The sequence below is a fragment of the Chenopodium quinoa genome, unplaced genomic scaffold (assembly GCF_001683475.1).
Source record: "Chenopodium quinoa cultivar QQ74 unplaced genomic scaffold, ASM168347v1, whole genome shotgun sequence".
NCBI lineage: Eukaryota > Viridiplantae > Streptophyta > Magnoliopsida > Caryophyllales > Amaranthaceae > Chenopodium > Chenopodium quinoa.
In genome coordinates, this window is record NW_018743292.1 from 12,886,541 (window position 1) to 12,901,399 (window position 14,859).

General features: G+C 33.0%; 1 pseudogene; it reads left to right on the forward strand.

The window, feature by feature from the left end:
• The first annotated feature begins 4,941 nt into the window (after positions 1–4,941).
• On the forward strand, positions 4,942–13,864 carry LOC110735986 (annotated as a pseudogene).
• The last annotated feature ends 995 nt before the right edge of the window (positions 13,865–14,859 follow it).

Genomic DNA, 14,859 nt, shown 5'->3' on the forward strand with positions numbered 1-14,859 from the left:
TTATGAGTCCGAATGCATCGCGCGGAAGTCTTACCTTTGGAAGGGTTGGTGCGGATGGATAGGACCCTGCAAGTTAGACTTGCTTCCATGGTTTGGTGAATTCACAAACTCAGATGTACCCGTCGTTGCACGGAGCGTTCGATTGAGTACATGGAGCGTGAATTCCCCGGGGCTAAGACCATATGTAGAACACATATGGGTTCAGAAAAGACAGAAAAACTCAATCAGAAAGTAGATACGGCAAGACAGTACTATTATCGGTCAAAACAAGAAGGCAGACTCTTGGCTCAATATTGCGAGAACTCGGTGCGAGAAAACAGAAGCTATTGCGCAGCGACAGCTCTATCGCGTCGCGATAAAGCTGTAGCATGGTGATGGATCCTGTCGTCTCACGACATTTCCTGCACGTCGCTGCAATTTTCTGTGTTCTACGGATTTTCTGATTTTCGCAATATCTTTTCGATTCTAGTTGTGAAAGATATTTCCAACCTTTCCTACATGTAAAACTCCTATGTTTTTGACGCATTTCGGATGGTCTTTCCAATGCAGACCTTTTTATGCTTATGCCATAATGTTAATCAAAATTGCACACATGAATATCTAAAATCTTTCAAGTCTCATCCACTCATTCTAAGTCGACTGCAAAAATATATTTATGGAATCGAAATAGAAATCCTCCCCAGCGGAGTCGCCTAAAAACTGTAGGGAATATTTCAAACATCAAATTTGAGCCCCACTGTGATCATGCTTTTAAGCATGATGGCGACCAAAGGGAAAGAAGTTAGAGATAAAAGAGTCGCCAACAAGTTTTAGGAACTTGTAAACTGTTCACAGGAGTGAAGGTTACACCCCATTCAAGATCACGGAGATCGCTAACTCCATAGTGGTCTGTTGGAACCATGACTAGGTATTCGGGGATGATGGTACGAATCCAACCTAAAAGAGATTGAACCTGCCCTAAATCGGCCTCTACTTAATTCTTATGACATTCATGTGCGCTTTTCGATCAACATACATACAATAAATTAATCCTAAGCATATTTAATCTATGTTGGTTGATTATCAATGCACAATCAAATCTATTAATGGCGATCTCTTGAATTAAAGTCATATTAACCTAAATCAAATTATTAATTATCTTATTAAGCATGATTTCAAGTACAAATTCCCTTTAAACCTGCAAAAAAGGCGTGATCAAGCAATAACAATAAATCATTAATAATCAATTAATGTATAAGTATTGACACAATAATCATCATCATAATCAAAATCATCAAAACAGGATTAGCAAGATCCTAGGCATGATACTGAACGGATTAATAACAAACTATCCTAGCATGTCACTAATAATAAAGATCAAAGCTTTCACCTAAACATGATAATAGAAATAGTAGTTATTACCCTAAACATGATACTAGGAATCAAAGACGTCCTAACATGATACTAGGAATCATAAAGACATCTTAACATGATACTAGGAACTAAAATAATATTCTAAGCATGAATTCTATATCAAAAGAATAAATATTAGGGAGATCAGATTACTCACTTTGAAGCCTCATATCTCTTTCTATCAAAACAATACACACGTTAGTAACTTCAAGAAAGATTAAATAAAATAAACCAAATAAATCAAATAATAATTGAAATATAGATTTGGGACAAAACCCTCAGAACTATCAATCTTTCGCGTCGAGGTCGCTGACAACTTCGAGATTGATTTGGAGTATTCAAGGCTCGTGATGAAGGTATGATGTGCGATTTAAGAAAATATCAAGAAGGTGTTGGGATGTGTTTAGGCTAGGCTAAGTAATCAAGAAGAGAGAGTTAGAGAAAAGCTTATAGCTTAGAGAGGGGATTAGATGATGATTGTTGGTGATCAAGCTTGTTTATGATTTAAAACAGGGAAAACGACCTCTATTTATAAGGAAAAAAAGAGGGTCGAAGATCAGAAAAAGAGTCAGAGTCCGACTCGGAGTAAAACAGGATCCATCGCGGCGCGATAGCTTTATCGCGGCGTGACAGGCTTATCGCGACGCGATGGTTCTATCGCTCAAAGATGATTTTGGGAGATAGAATCCGTACGGAATCCGACTTCCAATCAAATTAGGATTCTAGAAGATGGTTCTATCGCTTAGAGAAGATTCTAGAAGCTAATAATAAATCATAAGGGATTTAGGATCGAAAACAACCTTTTAGAAGATTTCAAAAGCTCATAATAAATCATAATTGGTTTAGGAATGAGGTTAAGGTTAATAGACCCTCCACACGGTCATTCGGTCGTAATAAGGCTCGGTTTAGGCTTGGTTTAGTATTCTGGCCATAACTTCTTCGTTATAACTCGGATTTGGGCTTATAATATATCTTTGGAAAGATCTTTCAAGCCCCATCCAACTACACAATTATTGGACCCAGACTATGGTCCAAAATAGACTGGTTTGGACGTTTTTAAGGTTTGGACACGAAATGAATTATTTTAGTTTAAAGGCACAAAATGAATGATTTTGGTTTAAAGGCGCAAAATGAATGATTTTGGATTAAAACATTTTAGGAAAGGTTTGAAGTAGTCAAGGCTAAAGGGAAATTCACGAGATTCTTCAACTCTTCACCTAACTCGATAATCAAAGACGTGAAAGGTACTCATCACTGGGTTTTGTTTTGGGGAGACAAAATCAGGTGTCTACATTGTGGTTCAGGAATATTATGGAGTTAGCGATCTCATGGATTTTGAATGAGGTTTATCCTTCATGGATTAATAAAAATCGTAGTTTCCTTCGTCGCTTTCGTTAAAATCCATGAATTGTTTACAAGTTCCTTAAAATTAAAACTTGTTGGCGACTCTTGACTTGTCTTTTGTCTCTTTCGATTCAATATCAATTCCATATCTTCCTATGATTTTCAACCACATTCATACGTGCTAAGGTAGGCGCACTTCCTACGACACCTACAATTTGTCACTCATTCTTACGAGTACTGTTTAAAGTAATTATCTTTATCAAATACAACTGATTTTTGCCAAATAAGCTTGTTTTACTAAGTGAATTATTACTTTTTCAATTGCAATTAATACATACAAATATAGGATGATGCCACATTGCAGGAACTACAAGCTTACTGAGTATACGCTAAAGTTTACAAGTGTGGTTCACACTATACAACATTCACGAGTTTTCCGGTCCCTTTTTTCCGGTTTCTCTCCCTTCCCTTCCACACCCTCTTCCTCGTTTCTCTCTTTGGCATCTATTCATTGGTCTCTTTACGCTGAAAACAGTTTCATTTATTTTGAAATTAGACTTTTTTCTTACTCTTTTTCTTGTTTCAATATTGCCTTTGTTTGTAAATTATAATAAATCTACAAGACATGCATGTAGTCTGTTTTTGTTTGTTATTTGTCTCTCAAGGGTGGAGTTATGTTTTGCTGGCCGCTGGAGTTGAGGAGAAGAAAACTATGGGCAGTTTTGCCAGTCTCAGCTCTATCCATCCTCATTAAGTAACAGGGATAAGACTTACACGTTTTGTCTGCGTTAATGACACGTTTAAAAACACCTTCACCATTAATTCTCTATCTTGATTTACCATATTTGTATTAGTAGTTGTTTGAATTAATTGTATGACAAATTAATTCATTAGTAAAGATTTATGCGGAATCGAAAAAAAAATAAAATTTATACTAAATAAATGAATAAAATGAAAATCTTGCTAAGTTAAAACAAATTCATTGTTCCCCAAGACTTAATTGGATGTGTATTTGTTATATCCAAGTTTCTTTTTCACTTGACGGATGTCTTTTCATTAATAAAGTAATTATCTGAGTATAAAAGAAAAACTACCGGTTTTAAAAAAAAATTGTTTAAAGCCGATCTTTACTATATACAGCTAATTCTTAGCTAATAAACTTATTTTACAGAATAAATAAGTTGTAACTCCCTTTTTTTTTAAAGTTGAAATAACACTATATAAACAGGACAGAGCCACATAGAGAGTACCATCATATAGAGTATGTGCTAAACATTACAAGTGTAGAGCACACTCTGAGGAGTTTGCCAATTCTGCCGGTTTCTCCCTCTTTCCTTCCCTTCTCTCAATTCCATACTCCTTCATTCTTCTTCCTTCCAAATCACAAACACCACCACCGTCGTCTCCTCCACCCATCTTCTGTGTACCGATTCGCTTCATTTTCAATTTACTGGTAACAATCCGAGTTCTCATCCAACTCATTTTAAGAACTGCATTTTGTTTTTGCTGTATTTTTTATTTTTTGGTTATTTTGATTTTTACCACCAAAAAAAAAAAAAAAAAAAAAAAAAAAAAAAAAAAAAAACCTGATATTGGTTTTTACTACTTTCTCTTTTTTTTTTTTTTTTTAACCGCAAAAATCTAAAAATTGGTTTTCACCACCAGCCGTCAGGAAATCCGTTAAATGTAATGGTTTAATTTTTATTTTTTGATTTTCTTGTCAAACACATGGTGTCTAGAAATTTTAGGGTCATTTTATTTCGGCTCTCAAGGGTTCGATTTGAGGTCCAAATTGACAAAAAAATATCGAAGTGCCTTATTTTGCTTACTTAAAAATACCTCGGTTTGTGTGAAACACGCAAAATGAGGCACATTCGATAATGTTTTGTTAATTTCGACCTCAAATCGAATCCTTTAAAGACAAAATGACCCCAAAACCTCAACAAACCATAATTTTGGCACGACAATCAAAGAATCTTTTCATTTTTTTAGATTTAAAGAAAAATTCTTGACGGCAGGTGGTAAAAAAATATTTTTTGATTTTTTTTTTCCAAAAAAAAAAAAGAGTAGGTAGTAAAAGCCAATATCGGTTTTTTTTTTTTTTTTTTGGTAAAAATCAACTTTTTTTTTTTTTTTTTTTTTTTTTTATTTTATTTTAACAAATTGAACTTTTATAATTTGCAGGTCTGCATTTGAGCAGAGGAAATGGAATTGTCACAGGATGTGTTGATAGAGATACTCTCGCGGTTGCCTGTAAAATCATTAATTCGCCTTAGTACTGTCTGTAAGTATTGGCTATCCATCATTCGTTCAACTGATTTTGCAACCATTCATTATGCAACTCGTTTGCGTCTACTGTCAAACAATCGTCAAGAATGTGATGCCCTGTTGACAACTTTTTTTCCTGCATGTTCCATTTCAATCCTATCTTATGATAATCTTACCTTAAAAACCGCCTTTAAGTTCAGACCTTCTGCTGAATCTGATCCACCGAGCTTTGGTATTTCCCTTCGCGATATCATTACAGATTGCTATGTGTACGGCCCTTGTAACGGCCTCTTTCTGTTACAATTGACCAAAGCCTATGAAAATGTGCTTCTGCTGTGGAACCCTGCTACTAGAGAAGTCTTTAGTCTTCCTGATGTAAAACATTTTCGATTTTTCTATGTTGGTTTTGGGTATGATGATGTAACAAATGATTACAAGGTTGTGTGTTTTAATCGTACTGAGGCGACTACTACTGCCATTGTACTGCTGTACTCTCTTGCTGCTAATTCTTGGAGGCATGTTGATGCCGGGTTTTGCTTTGGGCCTGGTAGGAAGTCTGTGGTTTACGGTACTCCTTCTACCTCTAATGGCCGCAAGCACCATTAGATTGTTTGTGATTTTTCATATGAATTCGCGAATCTTCTCTCATTCGACATGGTTGATGAGAAATTCGTCGAAACCCCTCTGCCTGATGACACAAAGTACTGTCATGGGTTCTTGGATCAAGGCTCCAACAAACTGTACCCTACCTTGTATTACTTAGACGACATGATCGAGCATACGAGAGGTATGCATGTGTGGGTTTTGAAGGGGTATGGTCCGACAGGGTACTGGGAAAAGCGCGAGTATATCACCCTGCCTGATATGGTGAGTTTCAGCCTTCAGATGGTGCTGTGGAAGAACAGGAAGATTGTGTTCAGCAATTACGCCGACTTAGACATAATAACTTGGTATGACTTGCTTACAAGAGAAATGAGATCGCTTCATGTTCCTGGAGACATGAGTATTCTTGGGTATACAGGGAGTCTAATGTCTATTGCAAACTTTGTTCGCCGACCACCACAACCACCAGCAGCAATAGCTTTTAGAGAGCGCAGACGACAGGCCGACAACGCGCCAGGAGGATCACTGCAACCACATCAACCACAGGAAGAAGATGAAGAGGTTACATCTGCAGAAACTGTGCTGATTCCAGAAGAAAATGCTGCAAATGATGAAGATGAAGATGATAGATTGTCAACTGATAGCGTGTTTGAGTTGCCTAATGGATTAAGCTATCTAGACCCGGAAGCTGATGACGTTAACTATCGGAATGATAAAAGATTTAGTCTGCATAGAAGATTGGAGTGGCTTAGGCTCGCCGAGCTGACTTATTGCCTTCATGAAGTCAATCAGCCAATACCTCCCAATGTTTGCACATTCTAGGATCGGGTTTTAATTTGGATATCGATCAGCATGCTTTAATTTGTATTTTAATTTCTGTTTTATGTTAGCAGAAGACTGCAGACTTGTTTAATTTGGTGTTTTCTTTTATGTTTGTTGTACTATTTTGAATTTGAAATGTACTTTTAAGTACAATCTATCTTTTCTGCTATTTGAGTTGGTACTTGTTATTGTCTGAATTGTTTTTCTAGGAATGGATTTGATGCTTTTATTGCGAGGGAGCCCCAATTCGTCATTACGAGAAACATTTTTGTTTTTCATAATGGCATTTTGGAAAATAATGTGATGTTTTTTACTGGTGGAGACTGCGTATGTGTCATGAGTGGGAGCCCCAAATCTTGACACATACCTTATGAGAAACAAAACTTGTTTCTCACAATGAGAAACAGAGAATTACCCTTTTATTGCAGGGCTGATTTATGAATCGGAACAACTATCTTTCTAGCAATCGCGACACACTGTTGTGTGATTCGTGTCGTGTTTGTACAGATCTTTCCCTAGCTCTATACTTGGAGCAAAATTCTCTACACACACCTGATTATTTTTGTTTTGGTGATTCGCTAGATTATTTGATTTTTTTTGGTCTACATGCAACTCTGTAAGTCTGTCCAATCTCTTCTTGTTGTCAAACAAGTTGATTATATGTCAAGTTAGGAATTTCATAAGCATATACGCACTCGAGATCTTAGCTTGAAGGGTGATTGTTTAAGGATGATTAATTTTAATGTGCTAGTGCTACACAATCCAACAACCCATCAGTTTAGCATATATTTATAAAATCCATGTAATTAAGCATAAGGAGCCACCAAGTTATAAAATACGAAGTGATGATGTAGATTGAAATAGATATCAAATCCATGTAATTAAGCATAAGGAGCCACCAAGGCCTTGTTTAGTTCAACTTATTTTTACTTATTTCAGAAAAAATAAGTTCAGATCAGAACATCGTTTTATGTGCGGTTTTTTATCGCTAAATATTCTTAATTTCGTAATGAAAAAAATTGTGAAAATTAGATATTAATAAACTACACATTATTACGAATCTAACAAGATCCCACTTGATATATTTTTTCCTTATAGATTATCGTACACTTAAAGTCAAAGTTTAGTCAAATCAGACAATCAGATCAGATTAGACCAGACCAGATCAGTAAAAATAAGGTGAACCAAACAAGGCCTTATTATCTCGATCATAGATACTCTTAATTATAATTTGTCATTAGGCAACCAAGTTAACAACAACTAATTTCATTGTAAATTAAGATTACATTAATTCTCATTACTTATTACTCAATCGATTAGGCATCTGAAATGTGCTATCTGTTGATGAAATATTAGAATTAATTCAATTCAATTTCATTCACAATTCAGTTCATTTCAAAGGATTCCTGTATAGAATTACTCTCAATTATATTACACACATCCATACTAAATTTCGTTTAAGTATAACAAAAAATCAGAGTTCATACGTTGTAGAATCCCCTTTCAATAACATATGAGTACATTCTTCACAAGAGATCAACAAGTTACAAACAAAAACATAAAAGTAAGTAACATAGCACAATTTAAATATGTTAATAATTTCATAATTATAATAAACTTCTCCGAAATATGTCATTGAATTGTAAGAGACATTATTGCTCTATCCTCCATCTCATATTACAAAGCTTATTTGGGTTTTTTTACGGGAATTAAGGAGATTGTAGATTCCTTAAAACTAATGATTAGGAGTATAAATATACATGTGGGGTTAGAGAGAGATAGAGAGAATGAAAAAGTAATTGAGAATTATTAAAGAGATGGAGAGAAAAAGTATTGGGAATTTATGTCAAAATAAAGGCTTAAAAAAAAAAAAAAAAAAAAAAAAAAATTATGACAACTCATCAAATAAAGGGTAACATTGTTAAAAAATAAAACCTTTAAATAAAATAAACTTTTAATTTTGGTGAATACAAGCTTTGTATATAAGACCGGAGGAGTACTAAATTAGAGTTTTTTTTTTTTTTGAGAGAATTTGCCCTTAAAAACTCTACTTTTTGTTGTTGTTGTTAGTAGAACCATTAATTTCATTATTATAATTGACTATTGTGTTATAATAATGAAATTAATGCTTGGGTTATAATTGATTATTGGGTTAGTTTTTCAATAGTCAATTATAATAATGTTGGAAAATTAATGTTGTTGTTATTAATGCTCCTACAATAAATATAATGAATTTAATATCGTTTGTAGAAGCATTTATTTATTAATATGATTGACTATTGGGTTATATTTCTCTAAATAATTCTATACTTTAATTGATTTATAAAACCGAGCATGACTCGGGATGATAATATTGTTAAAAAGTATAACTTTTAAATAAAAATAAACTTTTATTTTAACGAATACAAGCTTTATATATAAGACAGAAGGAGTACTAAATTAGAGTTTTTTTGGGGAGAATTTGCCCTTAAAAACTCTACTTTTTGTTGTTGTTGTTGTTGCTGCTGCTGTTGCTTGGCTTATAATTGATTATTTGGTTAATTTTTCAATAGTCAATTATAATAATGTTGGCAAATTAATGTTGTTGTTATTAATGCTTCTACATTAAATATAATGAATTTAATAATTGTTTGTAGAAGCATATATTTATTCTTATGATTGACTATTGAATTATATTTCTCTAAGTACTTCTATACTTCAATTATATGGAGTAATTAATTTATAAAATTGAGCATGACTCGGGGTCTATATAACTATATAGAAAATGAAAGGTCATTTATTTATTTATTATTTTTTTTTTATTTGAGGAGGAAAATTTGAAATATTATTTAAAGGTAAGCTTACTTTGATTTTTTTTTTGTTGGAAAAATAGCCAAAAATAATACAACCTTTGGCCGGTTTTTTTTTAATAATACAACTTTTGGATTATTTTGCAATAATACAACCTAAAAGGGGTGTTAATTTTAAACAAGATAAGAATTTTCGGTGGATTTTGAGGTTAGGTTAGGGGAAGGGATGAGTTTTTGGTGGTGGGGATGGGGAAGGGGGGATTATCCCCTCCTCTTCTCCCACCTCAAAATCCGCCGAAAATTCAATTTTGTCTTGTTTAAAATAACACCCCCTAAAGATTATATAATTCAAAAATAATCAAAAAAATTGTATTATTAAAAATAAATGGGTCAAAGGTTATATTATTTTTGACAATTTTTCCTTTATTATTTTTCAAACACAAATTTTAGCTCAATGTTCAATTTTTGCGAGTGAGTATAATACCGATAAAATTAATTTAAAATTTCAGTTTTTTGGAAAAAAAATAAGTATATGGTGGTGATGACGCATCAAAGGGACTTTACCAACAGCAACATCCATCTTCAATAAAATAAAACAATTAATGAAAACCTCAAAGCCTTCAACCAAATGTGTAGCATCAACATACAACGACCCTCTAGCTTAAATTAAAAAATATAAAATGACATGTGATATATTAGGTTAAAAAAAATAATAAGAAAGTGCAATAAGTTGAGGACATGTGTCTTTCTTATTTTAAGTTCTTAAGTACTAAGTATAGACGTTGAACAAAACTTATATTGCCAGGTCTTAAAATTATCTAGTTTTTGCACTTTTATTATCAATAGCCGTTGGTCCATTTGCACCAATAAGTTGAGCAGCAACTTTTTGGTGCAGCAAGCCACACCATGCGACAGGGGGTTACACGAGTTTTTTTGTTAGGGGTTACCCGAGTTATTGAGTTAGGGGTTTGATGTGGTTCCAAGGCATCAATATTCTTAATTTAATTATTTTTATCTTATTTTTAATTTTATTATTAGGTGACCGAATTTATTAGGATATTTTTGTTAGTTTAATTCGGTTAGTAGAATATAGCTTAACTTTAAAGATTATATTTGCAAAAAAATTTCCTTACAAATTAGGATAAGTTTCCTAGCTAGTTAGATTAGATTTTGTTCTACACGGTATTAGGCTAATTATTTAGCTTATAAATACGTGATTAAGAATTAATAAAAATGAGATTTGAGTTTTGATTATCATATTAAATTTCGGATCGAATATTCATAATTTTCGGATCGAATACGGATTGGATTTTCAAATTTTTATATAGTTTTACTCAGCCACGACGTGCGTGACATGAACTGATGGAATCCCGAAGGCCGAAGCCATGAGAAGCTTCGTAAACAGTAATATTCTAAAACTAAAGTCAACCATGCTTCAAATAAACAACCAAAGTCAACCAATTCTTCTAAAACTCTACAAATCTCCAATATATAGATTTCAAAAACCAACCATCAAATGAAGATCCAATATCTACTATAATTTGTTAATGATATTCTCATTATAATTAGCTTCATTAAGTCATTGATCAATCTTTTATTAATCCATTCTAAAACTCTACAAATCTCCAATATATAGATTTCAAAAACCAACCATCAAATGAAGATCCAATATCTACTATAATTTGTTAATGATATTCTCATTATAATTAGCTTCATTAAGTCATTGATCAATCTTTTATTAATCCAAGCTCATAGTTTAGTATGTCGTCTAATCATAACAATTGTGTAGTCGAAGGTATGTAAACTTGTTGAATAATTTGATTTTAATTCCGTTAGTTGCATTACAATCACTTTTCTTCGATTATGATAGATTCAAAGATGTATGTTTCACAAATATCAAACTAATGCTGGTTTTAATTTGTTAATCTCTCGATTTCTTTTATTTCACATTTGACTTTTGTGATCAACTTGTAAAAACTTTGATTGTAAAAATACACTAATATAAATACAAATAATAGACAAGATTCATCTTTTCCTTTTTTTTTAAGAAAAAAAAAAAAAACACTTGTAAAATATTAATTGTTTAAAATATTACATATACTTAATTGAAAATATTTGTTGTCAAAGATAAGCATTGCAGACAATAAAATTCAAATGCAACAAATAAAATAAAATGCAGACGGTATCATTTATACGTAATACAAACGTTTTATTTATCTTTCATACCTTATATTTTTTTACCTTGTACTATTTTTTTTATTTTTGTTTTATACCCCGAAAAAGGTCAATGCAATATACTATAAAAGAGAAACGAAGGAAGTATATGATTTATTGGCAATCTAACAATAAATCTCACGATTGTTTTCATGTTTGTAGAAAATATATTCAAAATTGGACCGCCAAGGGGCAAGATAACAGGGTCAGAATGGAATTTAAGAGGTCATTCTGATATTGTTCAAATCTTCATATCTTATGGAAGCATGTATGTACACTCCATCTGCTTTCAATATGTTGAAAATGGAGCCTTAGTCCTTTCACCATTATATGGCAGCTCTTCTTTTGATGGATCTTCATTTCAAACGGTTCTTTTTGGATCTCTTTCTCTTTTTTAATTACTCGTATTAACTTATTTGTGATTTTAATCATTCCTTTTTCATGTTCAAACATTTTGGGCAAAATTATAAAACTTAGATCGACCTTATACTACTTTCATTCTGTCTAAAAAAAATCCTTAACATTTACAATTTATAATTGTAAAACGGAAATATCCGGCAAGAATCAACAGATCTTATTTTATTTAAAGAACTTTTTTATTAAAATAAATGTTATTATGGAAATAAAACCAAGTTATATGATATTTATTAAGAGTTTTGATTAATTTTGTATATATATGAAATATTATAAATATATCGATAATAAAACTTTATACAATATTTTTATCATACAAAATTTATCTAAAATTTGCTTACTTAAAATCATATGTGACACGATAATACTATTTGTTGTTTGCGTTACACAACACTTGGTGAAAAACTGAAATGTCAAATGTCGTTGTCTCGTAGCCTGGTTGCAAGATTCAGCTTTATTTATTAGTGATATGCGGAGTATATGATATAGAAAGTCTTATTTACTTGCATCATAGATTCATAGTTGATTTTTTTAGGAAAAATTATAAATAATAATCCCAACTTTGCCCCATTTTCTTTTAATAATCTCAACTTTGGATTATTCTGAAATAATCTCAATTTGGAGGTTAAAAAAGTTATTCTTCAATCCCTTTTACCGGTTAAAAAGGTTATTTCTTTTTTTTTTTCTTTATAAATGCCACGTGTTGAGATCTAATTAGCCAAAAATATTAAAAAAATAAACAAAAAAAAATTCAAAATAATCAGAAAGCCCAGCCCCCACTACTTCCCTGACCACCCAGCCCTACTACCCATCGGAATCCAAACCCAGCCACCCCCACCCCCACCCCAATCCCCCTTTACCCTACCGGAAATCCACCCAAATCCTCCCGCCAGCCAGCCACCCCCTCCTCCCGTCCCGTCGCCCCTTCGATCCCCCTCCTTTCCCTTGAATGAACCACCACCCTCATCCCTGTAAACCCCTTCTCTCTCCTCGAAACAACCACTAGGAAAGGGAGGTTTTTAGTGGTTGTTTCAAGGAGAGAGAGGGGGTTTACGGGAAGGGAGGAGGTGGCGGCTGGTCGGGGGGAGGGTTAGGGTGGGTTCACCAGTGGGGTAAAGGGATTGGGGTAGGTTTTCCGGTGGGGTAAGGGGGATTGGGGCGGCTGGGGTTTGGGATTCTGGTGGGCGGTGGTGGAGGGGCTAGGTAGGGGCTTCATTTTTTTTTTCTTTTTTGGACCAATCACAATGTGACACGTGTCACGTAACTTATGATAGCAGGTCATTGACTTTTGTTGACCGATTTAGGATTGAAGAAAGTAAACAGCACCCCCAAAATTGGGATTATTCTAGCATAATCCAAAATTAGGTTTATTAAAAGAAAATGGAGCAAAGTTGGGATTATTATTTACAATTTTTCCTTTTGTATGATATTATTTTAATTTCTATTTTGCATCTAGCGTACTTTATTAAATTAGTTAGACATACATGAAAACCTTAATTTGAAGGAACACTATACCCTTTTTTTTTCCCCTATTGCACGACATAGTTAGTTGCCTTTCACTTGTTCTTATACTTTTTAATTTTTTTTTTTTTTTTTGGAAAGTTTAGGTGCAACTCGATTTTCCATTAGAGAAGATAATTGGACTTACCGTAGAATGCAGCTTCTCTTACGTGAATAGATTATCAATTCATACAAACAAAGCCACTTACGGACCGTTTGGCACACTTTATCGTGCACCTTACTGGGAGAGAAACATATATATTGGGCTACGTAATCAATTTGCTGGATTTCATGGCACCAGTGATTCTAAATATCTCTCTTCAATCGGTGTTTATTGCAAGCCTTTTACTACTTTTTCGCCGGTTATTGCTTTTGGTACTCGAAACAACATCGTTGCTAAGCGGAAACGAGTTCGTACTAATGATGATGGTGTTGATGATGAGGACAACAACATTGACGGTCATAACAACGGTGAAAATGATGGTGATGATGGCAACGAAGGTAAAGAGGATGTTTAAATGTGTTAGAGAATTAAATATCAAAGAATATACACGTGATATTATATTGATATTTTTTTTTGAGAAAAATCTATAGGATTTATGGTAGGAAGATTGTTTCTTATACCTTACCTCATGTGTTTTTGCAAATTATACATATTATTATAATAATCGAGAACAAGCTAATACGGGCGAAATTGTCTTCCTGATTCAATTGACTTCTCCATGAAGAGATGATATATATGCCTTAACTATTATTGCAAAGGGTCTTTTGTTTCTTTTACTGAAACCCCAATGATATAAATGACATCACTAATTTAACGCAAAGTTCATAAGCAATAATGTTGCATACACTTTTAGTTTAAGAAACTATTTTAATGACGATGCTTTAATTTTGTTGACAAGGATAATCTAATTTTGTGTCTTTTCATCGGTACTATTAATAATGTGATTTCAATTATCTTAATATATATATGCTTTTTACATCAAAAACCAATTTGAGTTTAAACAAGGATATTTCACTTTTGCTACCACCAAAACACATGTATTTCACTTTTATAACCCCTTTAAAATTTATTTTTATTTTACTACCACACAAAAACACCTTTGTTAAAATTTGCTACCACTTAACGGACTTAGTTAGGGTTCCAAGAAATTTAAGAACCAAAAAGAACAAAAAAGGCAATATTTGTTTTAATCTTTTGGTGTAAATTTGTCCGAGAACAAAAAACAGCAAATTATTCATCTGTTGTAGTAATTCAGCAAATTATTCATTTGTTGTAATAATTCAGACCATTAATTAAATTGGAATACAAGCTACTGTTATTGCTGAACCAAAGACATATGCTAATCTATAACCAAAATGCGAGAATAAGTACTAAACTGATTGATATACCATTGTAGCACTATCAAAGTATCAATCGAAACATCGAATACCCAACAATCAAAGATGCATCAATGACATATCAAACGACCACTCGACAAATTAACATCACCGCAACCATAGATCGAATGAT